Raw genomic sequence first — 21,059 nt, 5'->3', positions numbered from 1 at the left:
AGGGATATAAGAACTTGCTCTGTGATTTTAGAATGATTACTACGTAACAATTTTGGACTGCTATTTTCTCTGCGGGAACATCAATGTATATTGAGACTGCATATCATGTTAGGAAAAGAGTTTTGTAAGTTATGTGTTAAGATAAAGGATGACTGTATTTTAATTTGCTGAGGTATAATCTTTGTATTAGGATCTATATGATGAATTTGTATAATTTGTATGTTATATTGTTGGTATTATATGTGAAGATTATGCAATTTTAATTTTCGTGTGTAAGGTTTTAATTAACCAATTGGCATGTTAATAAATAAAACATAATTTAAAAAAGGGATGTTATCATGATATGATATGGCATTTATAACGTGCCTATACACAAGTGTTTCAAGGCGCAAAGAGGCAAGGAAGGGGAGACGGAGAGAAGACAAAGACAATGATCCTACTAGGCCAGGTGACATTCAGATCGCGCAAGTGCAGGAGAGTGAAGGAGGAAGGGGAGAAGTGTGGGGGAAAGGGGGGCAGTGCAGTACATAGGATAAAAGTAAAATAAAGACAATAAATAGAGACAATAAATAAAGACAATAAATGAGGACAATAAATAAAGTCAATACATAAAAGTGCGGCCAGCAGGTGGCAAGTGCAGGGTGAGTGCAGACACCAGGTGTCAAGTGCTAGTAGGGGCTGTAGGGATACAGAAACAGACCCGAGAGCAAGGGTTGCCTGGGGGCAGTGCAGGTGTGCAACTGGCGGGAGGGGACCAGGGCCTGAGATCAGAGGGTAGCGAGGTAACCAGTGCAGTTTCAGATTCAGACAGGAGATCAGCAGGGGAGAGGAGGAGAGAAAGCAGAAGCAAAGAGGAAGGTCTTGAGGTGCTAACGGAACTGCAGATGGTTCTCCTCGAGTTTCAGAGAGGCAGGGAGGCTGTTCCAGGGGGAGGCCCCAGCAGAAGAAAGAGATCTACCACCAACTTGCTGCTTGGAGAAGTGACTAACCCTGGGGGAGTTGGAGGTGGATGAGCGAAGAGCTCGAGAAGGAAGATATTTAGGAAGAGAGAGTTGAAGGTATTGAGGTCCCAGGCCCCAGAAGGCCTTGTGGTCAATGCAGAGGGTTTTGAACTTAATCCTCACCGCCACTAGGAGCCAGTGCAGAGATTTCAGTCCTGGAGAGATACAATCCCTGGGCTTGAGTCCAAGGACAAGTCTCGGAGTCCTGTTCTGGATGAGTTGCAGAGGGCAGAGAGTAGAGGCAGGTGGATTAAGAAAGAGGCTGTTGCAGTAGTCCAGCCTAGAGAGAACCAGAGCTCTGGAGACAGTGAGCTTCTGGGGGAAGGAGAGGAAAAGAAGAATACCTCTGAGGAGGTGCATCTGATAGTGTGACTTATTAGAGATGTCAGAGATGTGAGGAGAGAAGGTGAGTGTGGAGTCGAAGATGACCCAGAGGTTTTTAGCCTCGCAGGTGGGAGCAGGAAGAGGGACAAGAGAGGCTGGCCAGAGAGTGATAGGAAAAGAGGGAGCAGGTGAGCAGATGAGGAGAATCTTAGTCTTACTGGCATTAAGACAGAGATCACTGGTGGCACACCACTCCTGGATGGCCGACAGTCAGATATGAGAGAAGGAGAAGAGGTGGTGGAATGGAGCCTGAAAATTAGCTGAGTGTCATCTGCATAGCACTGAAAGTTGGGGAAGAGGGCGGCAATGGGGTGGGCAAGTAGTGCCAGGTATTGGTTCAACAGCCAGGGAGAAAGGTTACAACCATTGATTAAGTTGCACTAATACAAACCTATGAAATTCATTCATTTTATTTTATTGGATATTTATAAGGCGCTTATACAGCAAGGCAGTGTTTCAAATTGCCACAAAGCATAATGGAAGGAATCAAGGGAGCAAATAAACAATGAAATTTACAGTAAATAGAAAGTAAAGTGGTCCTACTAGGCCTTGTGACATTCAGAGCTTGCAAGTGCAATGAAAGAGAAGGTGAAAAAAAGAGGGGGGATGGGGTGAGGGTAAATGCTATTACAGTCACCTAGGGGAGGAAGTGCCAGAGGTGCCCATTGGGGAGGCAACAGGTAAGTGCATGGGTGAAGACTCCGAGGTGAGGGAGGTCTACGACCCAAAGGTAAGTGCAGAGCAAAGGCAACCACACAACAGGCAGGTGGAGGCCCAGAGGGCAGTGCAGTGGGAGTGCTGGGGTGATTGGGCATAAGGCAAGGAACATAGTGGACTCTTGAGGACTAGTTGAGGACCAGGCCACCAATATCAACAACAGAAGGGATGGTTAGCAAAGGGGAGGGGGGAGGAGAAAGGTCTTTATTTGTTTGCGGAACTTGAGGTGGTGCAGTTCAAGACAGAGGGAGAGGGAGGCTGTTCCATAGGAGGAAGCAAGCTGAGGAGAGAGATATGCCCCCCACTCTCTGCTTGGAAAACTGTTTCATCGGCAGGGAGTTGGAGCCGGAAGATTGAAGGGATATGGAAGGAGAGTATTTAGTGAGAGAGAGTTTCAGCTACTGTTGTCCCAGGCCCCAGACAGCCTTGTGGAGGATGCAAAGGGTTGTGAATTTGATCGTAGCAGCAACCAGTAGCTAGTGGAGATAATTTAGAGCTGGAGATAAGGTCCCAGGGCTTGAGGTCAAGGATAAGTCTTGCAGGCTTTTCGCTGATTAATTGAAGCGGACAGAGCGAAGAGAGAGGCAGATTGAGGAAGAGGCTGTTACAGTAGTCTAGCCTGTAGAGGACCAGAGCTCTAGAGATATTGAACTTCTGGGAGAAGGTGAGGAAAGGGCGAATTCCTCTAAGGAGGTGAAGTTTAAAGTGGGACTTCTTGGTAGACTTGGTGAGGAGTAAAGGAGAGGGAGGAGTCGAAGACTATCCCAAGGTTTCTGGGCTCAGTGGAAGGAGAGGCGGGGGTGGGCTGATAGAGGACAGCCAGAGTGCAGGGGTTAGATGGGGAGCAGGTGTCCTGATAGGAAGGATTCAGCCTTACTAACATTAAGACAAAGATCATTCGAGGTGCACCAAGACTTAATAGCAGACAAGCAATCAGGGGTGATAGAGGAGAAAGAAGAGGAGGAACGGGGCAGTTTGAAGAAGAGTTGTGTGTCATCTGCGTAACACCGGAAATGGGGAGAGAAGGCAGAGACCAAGTGAGCAAGAGGTGCAATGTAGATGTTGGAAAACCAAGGTGAGAGGGGACACCACAAGTAGACAGAGTGGTGGAGGAGGAGAAGGGGACCAAGAGGACCTGGGAAGGGTGGTCAGTGAGGAAGGAGGACAACCAATCCAGTGCCCAGTCTGAGACACCAAGAGTATTGTGGAGCCGCTTTATGAGGATAGAATGGTTGACCATGTCAAAGGCAGAAGAGAGGTGAAGGAGAATGAAAACAACATGAGAGTTAGAATCAATATTTGCGAGCAGTTGTTCACAGGTGTTCAGGAGAGCAGATTCCATGCCTCTGGATGCTCAGGATCCAGATTGCTGGTCATGTAAACAGGCATTGAGCTCACTGTGCTGGGTCAGTTGGGGGTTCACCAACTTCTCCAGGAGTTTCCCAAGGAAGGGTATAGTAGAGATAGGTCGTTAGTTGGCCGGACAGGAGGGGTCGGCTGAAGGATATTTTAGGAGGGGATGCACAAGGGAGTGCTTGAGAGAAAAGGAGAAAGAGCCAGATACTGGGGACTGGTTTCAGAAGTCAGCAAGAGCTGGAGCGAGGGAGGAGATGTTGTCCTTAATGGTTCTGGAAGAGCAGGGAGACACCTGTTTGGATGAGACCTTAGTAGAGAAGACTACTATGGAGATCACATCCGTTGTGATAGGTAAGAAGGTGGAGAGAGTGGTAGGGGGTGGAAGAGCAGCCAAGGGTGGCAGGAGGACAGGGTGTGTTGGGTCAGTTGGGGGATGACCAACAAGAAAACGTTAATTCATTGAAAGAAAAGGTGTTAAAGGAATGTTATGGTAGCAAGGTAAAATTGAAAAAAGCTAAGACATGTGTCAGTTATGGAAAGCTATGCAACCATAACTTGCACTGCTAACATCCAGGACATCAAAGATGACATCACAAATGGCTTAGTAGTTCATGTTCAGTAACTTTAATTGAAGGCAGAGGAATAAAATCAAGGAACAATAATAGATCACATCAACCTGCATGTTTGTTAATGCTAGTTGAAAGACTTTTGGTGATAAGTACAGAACAGCTTTGGGAATTCGAGTTTTCCATGTCTTCCAATGGAGCAATATGATGGCCTGTCTGTCGTAATTGAATGTTGTACCACTCTGCGTCAGCTATCTTCTTTTCCAGTTCCACTTTGCTGGAATTTTTAATTTTTAAATGCAGGTCAAATGGCATGTATTTCTGGGAATGTCTGAATTAGATCTGGTGCAAAAAGCTGGCTCCATAAACAGAGGATCTAACTCAGAAATGCCTGCTTACATTATTCAAATTACCTTGTACCCCCCCTTGTCCCGTACACTTGACTCTATCACATGGATACCTTTTGACTAGCGCTTCCACTCCACAGACACATTGGGCAATTAACTGCTTACCTTGAATGTGCCTGTCTTGGCCAGGTGAGCCGTTACTTGACTTGTTCCTAAATCCAATTGTATTATGTTTTTTTTTTCTTTCTATTTTGAATAAGTGTTTATTTTGGGAAAGGATGTAAAACGTTTCATGAAGAAACGTTTGTGCTGTGAGTAACAGTTCACGGATTCTTATATTGTTACAGTAATGCGGACTTTAAGGTTCAAGATCCTTTAGCCCCTGGAATCATAACCTTTACTACTCCCTACATCACAGTCTTTCCACAATTGTATTATGTTTGTTGTAATATGAACAACATGAAAGTACCAGAATGTCTGTAATCACTGGAGCCTTAGCAAATGCGTCATCCACTTTATGTAACCCAACTGTCAGCTTAGATCTTGGATACCGACTGTAACTAAGCAGATTACTTGGGCAAGCAATGTCATCCCATGGTCCTTTTCATTGTATATATGTCACACCTCTTTAATATACCCAATGTCCTGCTGTGTTTTTCCCAGGCACTTTTAAGGGACACTCCTGAAAGTTAGTGCTTTATAAAACTCACAAATGAATACATACATGAATATCCTCATCCATATTTGAGTTCTCCGGGTTTTACAGTACGTGCTCAGTGGAGCAATGCAGCTAGGTCACTAGTTTTCAGACTTCATTTAAACTAATTCAGTTGCAGATAAGTCCAGGAGTTTTCTAGCTTAGAGCAGATTCTGGCACATGGACTTCAGCAGACTCCCTAATTCCAGATCTGTATAAATCAAGACTACCTGCATCTCCTTGTCATACATTTATCTCATTAGTGCATCAGTCCACGCATCACCTATGCACTTGGCCAGAATGTGAAAACCCATTGTAAAATAAATAAATCCATAAAGACTGATAGTCTGTAAGTCTGGAGTCAGATATCTATAGAATTGAACATTATAGGGATGCCAATGTATGTCTCTACCTGTCTAAGAACCTGTCGAAGAGCACCAAAGAGTTCAGAAAAAGTGTTGCTGTTTATTATTACTACGTTTACCACAAAAACAACAAGCATCAATTGAACACATGCTGGGTAAACAGTCAGCAAGAGTCTCTGCAGATTCCTTAACAGTGTTAGCACAATCCCTAACCCAATCCCTAACTACCAGGAACATTCCTATGGATCTAACTGAGAAAAAGAGAATATGAGGTGGTGGGAAGGACTATACAAATAGCAACAATAATGATAACAATACTATTGTGTTCTTATATAGAGCTCCACGACTGACTCCTCCAGCAGCTTCTAAGCACTTCACGAACATGCAATATTATTGCTGAATGTAGTCGTATGCCCCCAAATGGTATAGAAGAAGCAGATATGGTAAGGAGTGTGGGAAAACTGCAGAGAGCAGAAGGTGAGGGTGGGGGTGGGGGTTGGCACTGTATTGATTTTGTTTTTAATGTCAACCCATGAAAGACACATGTTGAGCACATTGGGGTCCACAAGACTACATCTACCCACCCTGCCCTGCCTGGCCACTCTTGTATCTGGAAAATGCTGCTTACTGACACTTGTTCTTTCAGCACCCCTCACAAAATCTGGAGTTGTGGTAAGATGTGCTTGATGAAGTTCATGTTGGTGGTGTAGAAAAGGTATTTTAAGTGCTCTGTAGGCTCTGCGAAAGAAATATTCCCCCACCAGGTGTCACTCATTTCTAATTTCTCCATCAGTGTGTTGTAGAGTTTTTGGCAGATGACGTTGGACTATGATGGAAAGTGAAAAAAAGTATTTGATTAAAAGTTATATAAGTGTTTTTGTGCTTTGTATTTTGGGGTTTCTTTGTTCAATAGCTTGCATGACCCATTTCTATCTCTAGCTATCTGGCTTTCTCTCCCTCGCTCTTTGTTGTGTTTATTCACTGATTGGTTAGCTTGTCTTACTTTCTTAGCAACTCTGGAGAGGATAGTCCATATGCATGTTTGTTGTAGGATGGTGGAATCATAACTCGCAATGTTTCCCATCTTTCTTTCGGCTTGTTTGAATTTGTGAGGGCCAGCTGCTCTTCAAACTGTGACAGTGATAGGTTATGGACCAAGTAATTCCATCAACATTCCCTCCCACGGCATCTCACTGCACACTGCAGTCTTGCTCCTTCACTTCCAACCTTCTCATTTAGCACCATTTCCATTCCTGACATTCATGTCATGTGGTCTCAATCATGGAAGAAATACTCAGCTTTTCTTGATATCTATGCCGGAATTGATGATGCCTCGTTACAGGATCTAAAACGGCCCACCCATCTGAAATCACCATGGAATAATGATACCCACATGTTTTAATTTACAGCAGTGTTTTCAGTTCACGTTTTCTGCAGGACCCATGGTTGCTGTGTACTCATTTAGTGGAAGTAGCTGACGTGCCACAGATTATTGTTTGTCCAGGCAGGTCCCAAGGCTATTTGGATCCTGCTATGCCCTGGTCTGTGTTCTGCTTGGATTTGTCAATATGAATAAAATGTCACCTGCATTTGGCACCATTTTAATTTCTGTTTCTCAATCCTAATTCATTTGATGTCTTTATTGTGCCGGAAGTTGCAACCAGAGTCCTGAGACTAGGGTACATAGCAGTGGGCTATCGCAGATAATTTGTATCCTTTCCTCTTACTCCTAACCCAGCGTGAATTGTTCAATGGGAGGCCATTATTTGTGAGTGCTGCCACTGGCGATTAATATAGAGTGTATCCCCTTGAAGAACATTTGTGTAGAATCCCATATGCCTCTATGACACCATGGGCCTCATTACAACCCTTGCGTTAAGGGGTTAATGGCGCCGTAAAAGGCTGCGGCGCCGTTAAACCCTTAACGCCCGATTCACACTTTAACGCCTGCTTTTTGCATTCGTTAAAGTCCAACCCGCTAAGGCACCTTGGTGCTAATTACGGCACCGTAATTTACGTGCCGTAATTAGTGCCTTCCCCATTCCCATTGAGCCCTAAGGGCCAAAAATGGGAATGGGGAAGGGGCCATGGTGAATGGGGATTTACCGCCCCACCAACCTTGGAATGGGGCGGTAAATCCGCCATCCACCCTGGCGGAATCCGGCATGGACCATGGTGCTAATAGCACCATGGTCCAACGCCAGGGTTGTAATGAGGCCCCATGAGGTAGAGACACATCACACTGTGACAAAAAATGTCAAATACTCATTACACAATGAGTACCTACAATCCCATAAGAAGACAACAGTGTTAAGACGGTCCCAAAAACACAGCTTTATTATATTCCAAATAAAGCAGGGAAAGCATATAAGCATTAAAATCCTGTGACTTTCAACATACTTATCAAAAGCAATTGCTTTAAGTACTGCAAACTTGTCATCAATGACCTCATAACATAATCTCAGTTCACAAAACCTACAGGGAAGGGATATAGTTTAGTGGGTTAGACTACATATAGAGTCCATACAGGTTACACATTTTCATTGGGTTACACATATCGGATGGCTCCTCCTGGAACCAAACTGTATTGATAAAAGTCCAACGACATCATCTTCATGACAGGGGGTTGGTTGGCATACTTCTTGATGGGCTGCATGTCTCTAAGAATTTTGATAGGTTTGCACATTGCTTACCAACCTCGGACACTTGGCAGGGCGGCAGGATATCAGCCAGACATAGAGTGGGGGAGAGAGGCCCATGGAACATTATTCCTCCAATTAAAAGTTACCATCTTTAATTCTCAGGCCATGAGGCCCGGCAATCCCTTTGTACTTGGCCTTGTGTGGCATCTTGTTGTAAGAACAAGAACATATCGAGGCTGAGTACCACAAAGGAAATACACCAATCACGGGCTGAAAAGATTCACAGATCTTTTATTACTGTACAGTTTACAAAGTAACACAGATAGCTATCTGGCTCTCAACACCCCGCAATGTGTACCAGCCCGACAGAGAGAGGCGAGAGAGTGCTGGACGTCTAAACGTTTGTACTTTTATACAATTTTGAGTAATATTGTCCAGCCTCTCTTCACGTTAATAATTCATGGTCTAGAGTTCATGCCTAGTTCACATGCGGATCATACAATATTATACAAGAGATTACATACGTTTTCATTTCCATGGAGGCACAATAGTGATGTACGTTCTAAAATCCTGCAGCAAGCATAATTTATAGTTCCTTTACAATTGCGTTCGGCCTGTGTCCACGCTCGAGGTTTGTTTTACATTGTCCCCAATGTGTATTCAAGGATGAGTCTTGTGAGCGCAGACAACACTTTGACAACAGTTCACACGCAGTGTAAGGCCTGGTTGCCTAGTCTAAACAGTCGGTTCTTGGACAGTCTAAACATTAACAGAACTCAAAGGTCGAGAGGCTTGGTTGCAAGTTGAAAACATAGTCCACCATTTTAGAATGAAGAACGCACAAGTAGAAATAAAAATGGCGGATGAATCTTAAAATGGCGTTGAAGACAACCTAAAATCGGAACTTTACAATGCAGTTTTCTTCGTGGAGCGACTAGCTTTAGGCCAATATAAATATAAAGGAGGCACTCTACAATTACCGTTTAACAAACCCTCCTTTTGGCCTAAGGCAAGAGCTTTAATAAAAATAGTCGCTTTACTCGTAACTCCACATTTCAATGTCCATACACCCTGAATCACATTCATCAGATATATCAATCGCCATTAGATCTGTGACAGTAATATCCTTCATCATGAATACATTAGTCATCTTCCCAGGTGAGTGCACTTTCGGTCCTAATGTTCCTACAGTTTGCGCACAACCTCCCCCTAACATCGAACATATGGCAGGAAGACATTGTATGCAACAACAACAGAACAACAGAATGCCAAGGATTACCATTAAGACTGAGAGAAGCTTCCATCCCCAGGACCGTAAGGAGTCCCAGATCCAAATACTAAGATCCCAGTTTCCCTCAAGAACAAGCACTTCTGAGCTTAGGACGTGCAGATTTTGTATTACCTTAAATATGGTCACGGAGGAATCAGGTATGAAAACACAGCAAGCTGACCCCACTAATTTGCATACTCCATCACGCTCAGCCAGGATGATGTCTAACACCATCCGGTTCTGTAAAGCCACTAATCTAATTGCTTTTTTTTATAGAGTCATGTTGTAGAGTATGTCAGTGGTCCAATTGATGGTTCTCCCCAGTACTCTTGCCAGTCTCCTAATATCCTCGGAATTCATGATCTGTCCCCAAAATGGTACAAAGGATTTTGCTACATCACCCATGACTTGTGAAGGAGTATCATCGTTCTCGTCCCACCTTGGACGAGCCCTAGTGTTACGCTCACCTGACTCCCACGGAGGCGCTGGCCAGGATCGTGCTGCTGTGACCTCTTCTAAGGTGTTGCGCGGGGCTCAGAAGATGGACTGGACCGGACTCCCAACTCCTGCTTGTCCGGCTTGCAAAAGTATCCTTCTGTAGGCAAGAATAAGGGATTAACTGTCTGCGGGGAATGCTACCAGCCTCCCCCTTTCCCCTCTCACCCTCCTCGAAACCCTTCTGTGCTTCCCGTGGCGTCTCACCTTAGGGTCTTGAAGGGCGAGCTCTCCTTCCTGCTTCTGATGCAGGGGCGCGTTGGTATCCAGTTACTTCACTGGATTCTTGGTTTTATGAGAACCAAACTTGCTTGGCTTCCAGGTAAGTTCCTTGAAAGGTTCCCCTTTTGTCCTTGCATCAATATGCTAATGTCAATGTCTTTTTCCCCATGGGGGCCGGGGTACGGAATGCCGGGGAAAAGGCACCGACCCGAGAGGCGAGGTGCAATCCCTGTAGAAATCAGGTAAGTCTTGATGAGCGTTTTTGGGTAATGTCTTTTCATGCGCTCATTGACGCTAATGTCTTTTTCCCCATAGGGGCCGGGGTCCGGAAACGCCTGGATGCGGCGCGGACCCGAAATGAAAAGGGAATGACCCAACAGGTAAGTCTTAACATGGAGGTTTAGGTTTCCTCATTCCCTTCTCTCTCTCACCTTTGCTCTTGTCTTTTTCTCCCTAGGCGTGGAAGCGTGGCTGCGAATCCGGGTGATCGCTGCTGAACATGGAGGCGCCCTGTGAAGGTGAGTGGAATGCGGCGCTGCGGCAGTCGATGCGATGTGCTTTTAAATTAAGTGTCTTCCTTTGCAGGATCGTCGGCGAGCTGACTCCGGAATGCGGATCTTGCAGGTAAAGTCTTTTCCTTCTCCTATTCTCTCTTTCTCTTCCTTTGTAGGTGATCAGGATGCTGGCAGGTGTGGCAGAAGTCCGAATGCAGGAGCAAACACGGTGAGCGTCCAGCTGCTAGATGCAGAACAACGCGAAACATGTGCTGCTCTTCGGGTGTGGTTTAAATAGCCTGTAAAGTAGTTCCAGGTATGTATCCTGCCACTCAGATATGTATTCTTCCTCAGACCACACCCGAGTGATAAAGTAGTCCAAAAGATAAAGTAGTCCCATTCAGTCCTCAAGAGGGCCTGGATGTAGCAGCACGGTCTGCTTCAGGTAAGTGCACATTAAAACACTTACACACATGTCTTGCTTTATGAGCCTGGCGCCTAAGGCGCCAGGACTGGGGTCTAGAATGAGCCTGGCGCCAAAGGCGCCAGGACTGCGTCCAAAAGGCCCCAACTTGGGCCTGCTGAGACGTCCTTGGGGAAAATGATGTCTGCCTCTGGGGTTGCTGGGCTGGGCCTGGCTCCTTGGAGGTAGGCATCATGACACCTAGAGCTCTCAGTGGTACTAGCTACATATACCCCTGGTAGCAGGATACCCAAATAACAAGTTCCCTGCCAATCCCTAAGTAGCCACGGATAAGCTTCATTACCACAAATAAAGTAGACAGGCTCACCTACATACAAAAGTCTGTCCTCACTGGTCAAGTTTGCAACATTGGTACAACCCTCAAAATCACCCATTGACTGAGTACCATTCCTTTGTATGCAGAAAGATACAGAGTTGGGGCTATGATTAACAGTGTAGGAAGGTGTTGTGGCATCCTGGTTGCCTACAGGAGTCATCTTGAAAGAAATCAGTGATTGGAAATGTTGAGACAGTCTTTTAGAAGGCCTAATAGAAGCAACATTAAGCTTTCTCCTATTTGCAAAAAGTGAGCATCCCAGAGGCATCAGGACTCGCCTTTCAAATTCATTCAAATTAGTCCCGAAAAAGTTTCCTGAGATGCTGTCATTTCCCCGACCAAAAAATAGTGCCCTCAAAGAGGCATAACATGCAGTAGTTAAAGGCAAATGATGAATATACCAGCCCAACCCTTTTTCCCCATGCTGTGGCAAATGCGAACAGATCCAACAATACGTTCTTTTCAGAATGGCATGAGTTGCATTAATTATTAACAGACGTGTGTTATTATGATAGCTATGTCTGTGTTGGGAGTCCCTAGGAGATAGAGTGTGCAGGTGCACGAAAGGTGTAGACAAGTGGGAACATTCTTAGAAGGCAAAAATGTTTCAAGTGGGTGCACTTCTTCTATATACCAAAACCCAAAGGCAATCAATACTGTAAGACTGGTTAACGCAATTACAAGAAAACAATACGTCCTCAAGGACCATGTATTTGATTGTCCAATGTCTTTGTTGGCCACACAATCGATCGGTTGCTCCGCACGAGTAGGGATAATGAAGGGCATTGTTCCTCAAAGCTCTTTCCTAAAAAGTTCCTCCAAAAACTCTGTAGTCCGTTTGCTGGTGATCTCCTGATCGCATGGGTTCTTAATTGAAGACAGTCTTTCCCAGTCCCCAGCCACTTGCTTATTCTTCAGTGCAAAAGTGGCAAAGGACAAGCTCAAAAATCGTTCCCCTTTGGGCACAGTTGTGTTTGTGCAGTAAGACTAGTGCCGTGGACGCAGATTGTACCTTGAGACTCCTGGTTCTGTGTGATCTGCGAACAGTGTGTCGTTGCTTCCTGATGGAAGTAATGAAATAACAACAGAATCGTGCAAGGGTGCAGAAGGATCTGTAGAAGAATTTGGAGCCAAAGCAGCAGTCTCCGCAGGCCCCGCGGGCTCAGGAAGTGTCTCCGAAACACCCTTGATGCTGTTCAAGGCTGATTGATCATTGGGAACAGAGCAAGTAGGTTTCTTTTTGTCTTTTCTGTCGTGTGGCAAAGGGAAAGGTATCCTCTTGACATGCGTAGCATGGATCCAGTGTCGTTTCCCAGCTACTCATACGGCAGTCTGTGTGGCTAATAGGACCTGGAAAGGCCCTCTCCAGCGCGGTGCGAGACTGGATGCTCTTTCAAATTATTTTGTGAGCACCCAATCACCGGGTCAAATTCTGTGACCTAGCCCCTCGTATTTAACCGGGAGTGCTACTCGCACCTTTTGATAAATCAAATACAGATTTTGAGTTAACCAATCACAGTATTCAGAGAGAAGCAAGTGCTCAACATATTTTAGAAACCTAGGCTTGGGGAGGTTCAAGATGTTAGGTTGGCTCCCCATTATAATTTCATGAGGGGAGAGCCCAGTCCTAGTCTGTGGGGTCGTGCACATGGAGAGAAGCACTATCGGTAAGGCGTCCGGCCATTTCAAATTGCTGCCGGCACAAACCTTAGAAAGTTTATTTTTTAAAATCTCATTGTGACGTTCTACAAGTCCAGCACTTTGAGCATGTCTAGCCTAATGGAACCATTTATCGATCTGTAATCCCGCGCATACTTGCATAATAACAACAGTGATAAAATGTGGACCATTATCCGACCAGATGACCCACGGCAAATCAAACCTAGGAAAATATTCCTTAAGCATGGTTTTTGCTGTTGTCATTGCTGTGGCATCTTTCACAGGGAAGGCTTCAACCCACTTACTAAAAGCACAAATGACTACCATGACATACTTAAAATTATTACAGCGCTCCATTTCAATGAAATCAAAGTGAATTACCTCAAAAGGGACAGAAGGTGGACCAAAACTACCCCTCGGTGCCGATGTACCCTTCCCCACATTATGCTGTAGACAGACCATACAACTCTGGACAAAATACTCAGCAGTTTTTGGGATATTAACATTTACCCAGACAGATTCCAACATTTTGCAAATCTTCCTAGCACATATATGAGTGGGACCATAGGCCATTGAAATCATCAGGGTAATGTACGCATCGGGTAACATCCATTTTCCCTCTGAATTATCCACCCAACACCCTTCTTCATCCAACCTTGCCAAGCCCTCAGCCCATAGCTTGGTTTCTTCTAGAGTTGCATCTGCTTGAATGTTTCTTATGGAATCAATCCCTTCATCTATAGTACACATGTTTGTGGCTTCACATGTAGTTTACATATCTGAGTAGAGGTCAGTAGCAGTCTGTTTGGCTATCTGGTCAGCAAAAGCGTTCCCTTTTCCTACGTCATCTACATTTTTCTGATGTGCCACGCACTTCATAATTGCTAGTTTAGTGGGAAGCACAAGCGCCGAGAGTAGATGAACTATCAAGGTGCCATATTGGATCTTCGTTCCATGTGAGGTCAAGAAACCTCATTTTGCCCAGACTCTACCGAAGTTGTGAACCACCCCAAAAGCATACTGGCTGTCAGTAAATATGTTCATTTTAAGCCCTTCGGAAAGTTCACGAGCTCGAGTCAGTGCAATAATCTCTGTGGCCTACACAAAGTTATGCAAAATTCTCTTGGTTTTCACAATCGTGCTTAATGTAGTGATGGCATAAGCAGCAGTGGATGTACCATCCAGAAGTTTGAAGCCGGAGCCATCGCAAAACAGCTTCCCTTGTGGATCATTCAGAGGTGTATCTTTCAAATCAATCCTGCCTTTAGTTTCTTGTTCTGTGATATAAAGGCAGTCATGTGACATTTCGTCACTGAAAGCAATATCTTGTGGGAGAGGTTACAATTCAGCCGGATTTAGTACACAACACCTTTTATTTTGGACATGCAGTGCAAACAAGATCCATTCATATCTTGTTAATCGTGCGGAAGTAAGGTGTTGTGTTTGCATTCTATTTAATAGAATGTCTACAGAGTGAGGTACCAACAAGGTTAAAGTATTGCCTAAAACCATACCCTCACTCTGTTTTACAGACGCAGCAGCAGCGACAGCTCTCAGACATCTCGGCAGAGCGCATGCAACAGGATCAAGGGTGGAGGAAAAGTAACCGCACGGCCTATTCTTCCCCCCATGTTCCTGCATTAACACAGCCAAAGCACATCCATCACAGTCATGCACATACAACTCGAAGGCCTTTTCATAATTTGGTGTGCCCAAACCTGGTGCTGAACACAGTGCAGTCTTGAGCAGATCAAAAGCTCTCTGGTGTTCCAAGTTCCACTGTAGTGGGAAAGAAATGCCGTTCTTTGTCAATGCCAACATTGGTTTGATCACTAACGAAAAGTTTGGGATCCACTGTCTACAGTAAGAAGCCATTCCTATTAAGGCTCTGACTTTCTTCGATGTATTTGGGACAGACATGTTAGAAATGATTTTAATTCATTCAGGTGTCAATCTTTTGCCCTGCCTTGACAGGAGATAGCCTAAATAGGCGACCTCCTGTCGACAATATTGAAACTATTTCAGTGAAGCTTTAAGTCCATGTTTTGCTAGATGAATAAGCAGTAACAAAGTGCCTTTCTTGCAAGCAATTTCTGAATCTGCAGCCAAAAGAACATCATTGACATACTTTAGCAATGTACAAGTAGTAGGCAACTCAAGTGTGTCGAGCTGCTCTTTAAAAGCCCTACTGTAAATGCTCGGACTTTCCGTGTACCCTTGTGGAGCACGGGTGAATGTAAACGTGCGTCCCCCTAGGGTGAACGCGAACAAATATCCACTATCCTTGTGTATAGGAATGCTAAAGAAGGCATTCTTAAGATCCACAAAACTAAAATGAGTGGCACAAGCTGGAATCATCGTTAATATCGTCGTTACATCAGGCACAATTGGAAATTGTGGAGCAACAATCTTATTGATAGCGCGTAAATTGATAATAAAACGGAAAGGAATTGCATTATCCCCTTTCTTATAAACAGGTAAAATTGGACTATTGCACAAACTTCCTGCAATTTCTTCAATTACCCCATGATGTACACATTCAGAAACTATACACTTCAAAGTTTGCTCACCATCAACTGAAATTTTATACTGTGGAATTTGTGGCAACTTTACTCCTGGTTTCAAAACGATTTTAACAGGCTCAATCTGTAAAACACCAACATCATTGTCATCAATCCCCCATAAACACTCTGACACTTCACTAAATTCCGGCAGCAAAGGTCTAGTCAGAAACTATGAGGCAGAAAATTGCTGTGGTGAAATCGTCAAACGTTCTCCATCCGAAGAACAATGAATTACCGCATTTAATTCCTTCAACAGATTTAACCCCAACAAATTCTCTCCACAGTCTGTTGTCAAAAGAAACGGACAGTGATCCGTAAATGGACCCAGTGAAATCGGTACCACAAAGAAACCGGACTAACCACTGGCGTACCAGAAAACCCTACAGAAACGTTAGTCTGCCCTGACGGTGGAATGGTCAATGGAACAGTTCTGTGCTCCTGTATCTATCAAAAATAGATGCTTCCTATTCCCCACCATCATTTCAATGTAGGGACCTTTCTGATTAACGGAAATAGGCATTGGTTTCAAACCCTGTTTCGAGCAATCCTAGCGAAACAATATATCATCAAAGGGAAGATCTTCAGAAAGATAGGCAGTAGAAGGATTATCAAAAATATTTCTGCTATCCACACTAGGTTGCTGATTATATTGTGAAAAAGACTGGGAATTTTGGGCAAACTGGCTTCTACCAGGACCCCCTACCCCAAGGTGGCCTCTGAATCATCTACCCATGACACCATATGTGTTATTGACCTCTGCTGGAGGATCGGACATTGTGCTCGCCAATGACCCTCTGTCATGCCTGCGCCATGGGCGCACACATTGGCAACCAGCATGGACTATTTGTAATTCATTTATCTTCAGAATACTCTTGGAACAACCCCTATTCACACTTTGGTACTTAATTCCCATTTGCGTGACTTTGGTGCCTTCTTATATAACTCAACTAACCACATGTACCACAAGGCACCTTGCTACAGCTATCAATTCCTGGCCATTCCCATTCATCAGCATTGGAACCACAATCCTCAGAAGCCCTAGAGATCAGTGCTGCTTCCACCATCTCAGGACCAGAGAGGGAGGAGGCAGATTGTTTTCAGTTGTGCTGCTCCAGGTGCTGCCAATTAGCCTGCCTCAGTACAGTGCAGGGCGGTATTTAAGCAGCTGCCTGCAGGAGCTCAGTCTCTTGCATCAAGAGTCCTCCCAGCCCCTTTTTGCCTTTTGTCTCGAATTTGTATGCTGTTCCTGCTGCTGCATTTTCCTGCTTTTGTTCCAGTGCTCTTTCTGGGCTCCCTGCCTTACAGCCTGCTACACCCTGCTGCCTACAGCCCTAGCCTTTTGGGCTCCCTGCCTCACAACCCTGCTCCGCTGGGCTTCCTGCCTTGCAGCCTGCTACACCCTGTTGCCTACAGCCCTAGCCTTTTGGGCTCCCTGCCTCACAGCCCTACTCCTCTGGGCTTCCTGCCTTGCAGCCTGCTACACCCTGCTGCCTACATCCCTAGCCATTTGGGCTCCCTGCCTCACAGCCCTGCTGCCTCACTGCTCTGCTCCTCTAAGCTCGCTCCTTGCTGCTCTGCTCCGCTGGGCTCCCTGCCTTGCAGCCTGCTACTCTCTTCTGCTTTCAGCCCTGACCCTCGGGTCTCTCTGCCTCTATGCCCTGTTCCTTTGGGTTCGCTCCTTGCTGCCCTACTCCTCTGGGCTCTCTGTCTGCCGCCTACTACAGCTCCTAGTCCTGCTCCTCTGGACTCTGCCTAGAAGCCTACTACAGTCCTCTGCAATCCACTACAGTTTTTCTGTACCTTGTACCATTTGGTACTGCAGCCCTGCTTCCTTGTTTGCAGCCCCCTCTTTCCTGGCTGCTGCTCCCTTGCTCTCTTCCTTGTTTCAACCCCTTGTTCTTGATCCCTGTCCTTCTCTTCCTTGACACCTCTGTCCTCCCCTTTAGTTTACCCATTTCTATTGTACTGTTTCTTCCTTCATTCCCTTCTGCTAGATTTCTCTTAGACTTTCTTGTCCCTGGTTATTTCTGTTCTTGTCTCTCTTGTGTCTTATGTTGATCCTTTGTACAGAGCTTGACTGTTGGTTTCCGGCAGGCAACCTCTGCACCTTCCCTTGTCGTGTTCTCTGTTTAACAGACACCCACAGCTGTTGCTCCCAGCCATGAGCAGACAGAGTGGGCCTCTGTAATAGTAATCCGTGCAGAAGGCTAGAGTTTCCAAAGGTCCGTGGAACACTCTTTTTCCATATCTGCATACACCCCAAGAGGGAATCCAGTTTGTTTGTATCTTTGTATTTCCTGCCCCTTTCTGTTCACAACCACAGTTGCCTACTTTTCTTTCTTGATGAGTTTCCTGCTGTGTGTGTACTTATCTGTCACCTTACATCAACACAGCCACCCAAACCCTACCTGGGGGCCCTTTGCCACTCTTGACAGAGTGCCATCCTTGACACCCTCTTGTCTGCAATAAGCACATTGGTTCGCATGTACAGGACCCAATGGCACATTACCTTGTGGAACATACTGTCCCCGAAACTGTGTACTACCCCATCTAGGTCCTCTAACTATCTGTTGCAACAATACCATTGTTTTCAGATCTCCTTTTTTCTTTTTAATCCTTTCTTTCTCATTATTGAATCTATTCTCATAATACTGAGCCATATGCAATACTTCGGACTGTGATTTAGCTTGCCAAGAGCTCTCGGAAGTCATAATTTGTGACTGGATATCAGGCAACAATCCACGCACAAATTTGTCCACAAATAATCATTTTCCGGACTCAGTGCTTAAATCCTGTCCGCTAAAATCTGAGAATACTTGTTCGAACCAATTAAAGAATTCGGTAGCACCCTCAGATTTCCCTTGGGTACAAGCAGTAAGTTTGTCCCAAACAATCCTTCTCTCTGGAATTAAGGTCTTCAATTTTGCTACTGTTCTATCAGGCAAAGTCAGTATCACCTGTGGTGGTCTTTCACCAGCTTTCCTTTCTCTATCTTGCCTAACCAAGCTATCCCATGTGTCACCTAACCACACTGCATCATCTACAGTTCTAATCTGCTTCCATAGATCAGCAGGTAGGAGCACAGGAAACAACAAATCTATATCACCCAAGGTAAAAACTGACGCTTGCAAGACAGAGTCTATTTCTTTGTAAAACCCTGTCAGATTTTTCCTAATATCTGGAATGGACTGTCTAATAGTATTCACCTCCTGTCTTGAGAACGGGACGTGAACAAACTTTGATACATAATGTGCATCAATATCATAGGTGGCTACACCCGTTGCAGCATTAGCCGGAACCTCAACTTTGGGAACAAATGTTAGAGTAACCTCTCTCATAGGCAACTGAGAAGTAGGCAACTCCGAACGTTTACTAAACAACAGAGCCAAATCAAGCACTAAAGTGGTGCAAGCAGTATGAGACGCAAAATCTCTCTTATAAATATTCAAAATTTCTGCGGGACAACAAACCTTTTTCTTTATACATTCATCCTGCAGGTATTCTACCATTACCTGTAACACTTTCCTCTGCATTTCTGGAGTATACTGACTATATGTATCATATACTTCTACGGGAGATATCGACATATCTGAAATCCATCTAAGCACATCCCTTGTGGAAATTTGCATTTCTTCACTCATTGACTTGCAAGGAGGAAGGAACAGTTGCTGCACGTAACAAGCGTCCAAACAATCACCATCTATTTCAGCATTCTGTAACTGTTCTAACTCCCTTCTAAACTCCAAAACCCTCTCGACATGCTCATATACTTTCTCCGCAGTATCCCTTGAATAAGCTAAAACATTAAAATCCCTCAACCATTGTGGGACATCTTTGTCCGTCAATCTATTCCACATTACGGCCAAATGTATCCACATCCCCTCAATAAAGACGTTCTGATCGGGAATACTTTGTAGATTAAGGAGTGTAGCTAAAACAGTAGACTTTTCACCTTTCTCTATGCATTGCTTAGCTCATGCATTCAAATTTCTCCTCGTCTCTATGGAAACTGTGTTCCGCGTTACAACTTTTGATTCAGCACTCGCCCCTTTACCAGCTACAAGTGGAACAGAACCACTTGGGAAAGAGAGAGTAGACAAATCCTGTACAACAGGTAGTGGAGACACTACCACTGGCAATAAAGACGGATTTACTGGAACAGTAACAGTCGGTAAAAGTGGAAGTACAGGCAGAGGAACAAGAATAGAAAGCGGTGGTGGTAGAAGGGCAACAAGAAGAAAAGGAATTTCTACGGGAGGAGGAGCGACAGCAGAGAGAGGTAAGACAACAGGAAGAGGTACATACGGAGGTGGTGCAGTGGCACCAGGCCTACGTTCTTTTAAGAGTTTATCAATTAGCTCATCTGAGGCATGAACATCTTTAGACAGATATATTTTCTGTATACCAAGTTGAAAAGCCCTATCCATGTTTCTAACAGACTCTGACTGTTTTTGTTGATCGATTCCTTTTCTGAGTTTGAATGTGTCGAAGTGCATGCTTCTCCTTACTCTTAAATTGCTGCATAGCTTCCTTTTTCCAATTTTGTATTACATCAAATGCTGCAGGTCTAGCTTTTGTCTTTAACAATATGGATTCTAAATACTCTATTCGGGCAATCTCAAAACTATCATTGACTGGCCACTGAAGTTCGGGAGCATGTCTAGTTTGTCTGTGCCAAATAATGTTGAATACTATACTACCAATGCCATACTTACAGTACATAGTACATGCTGGCAACCCCTCCTGTGGTGCCAGATGGCCAATTCCAAAGACTGTCTGTCCCTGCGGAATCTGTCTCTAATGCCCTGAAACAGGCAGACAATTCCCCAGGCATGTCAGATTACTGGTGTTACCTGGCGTTGATTGTGCTTGCGAGTACAATTCTACAACCAAATATCAGGATACTTAGGAATCGGGGCACAACTCACCTGATTCAAAGGACAAAGGGAGGCCCCATCGGATTACAAAGGACAAAGGACCCTCGTGGTTGGTGATTTTGGCAAAACTGCCCGCCTCGATATATGGACCTCGTCAAGATGCCGTCTCGGAATGCGTGCTCACCGTCCAGGGATCGGATCGTCAGGACTGTTGAGGTGTAGCGTCTCACCCAAAAAGGGGCCCCCTTTTCTCACCATCTGATCCCGGTCTGATAGCCGCGTCTACTCTTCAACGAGGTGGCATCAATTTTGAGGTCCCTATTCGGGCGCCATCTGAAAAAACAAAGAAATATCGAGGCTGAGTACCATAAAGAAAATACACCAATCACGGGCTAAAAAGATTCACAGATCTTTTATTACTGTACAGTTTATGTAAACTAAAAACAGATAGCTATCTGGCTCCCAACACCTCGTAGTGTGTACCAGCCGACAAGGAGAGGTGAGAGAGAGATGAACATCTAAAAACTTATGCTTTTATAAAATTCATGTAATATTGTCCAGCCTCTCTTCACGTTAATAATTTGTGGTCTAGATTTTGTGCCT

Source organism: Ambystoma mexicanum, chromosome 13, assembly GCF_040938575.1.
Source record: "Ambystoma mexicanum isolate Mex_15411 chromosome 13, UKY_AmexF1_1, whole genome shotgun sequence".
NCBI lineage: Eukaryota > Metazoa > Chordata > Amphibia > Caudata > Ambystomatidae > Ambystoma > Ambystoma mexicanum.
This window is presented reverse-complemented; position numbering follows the sequence as displayed.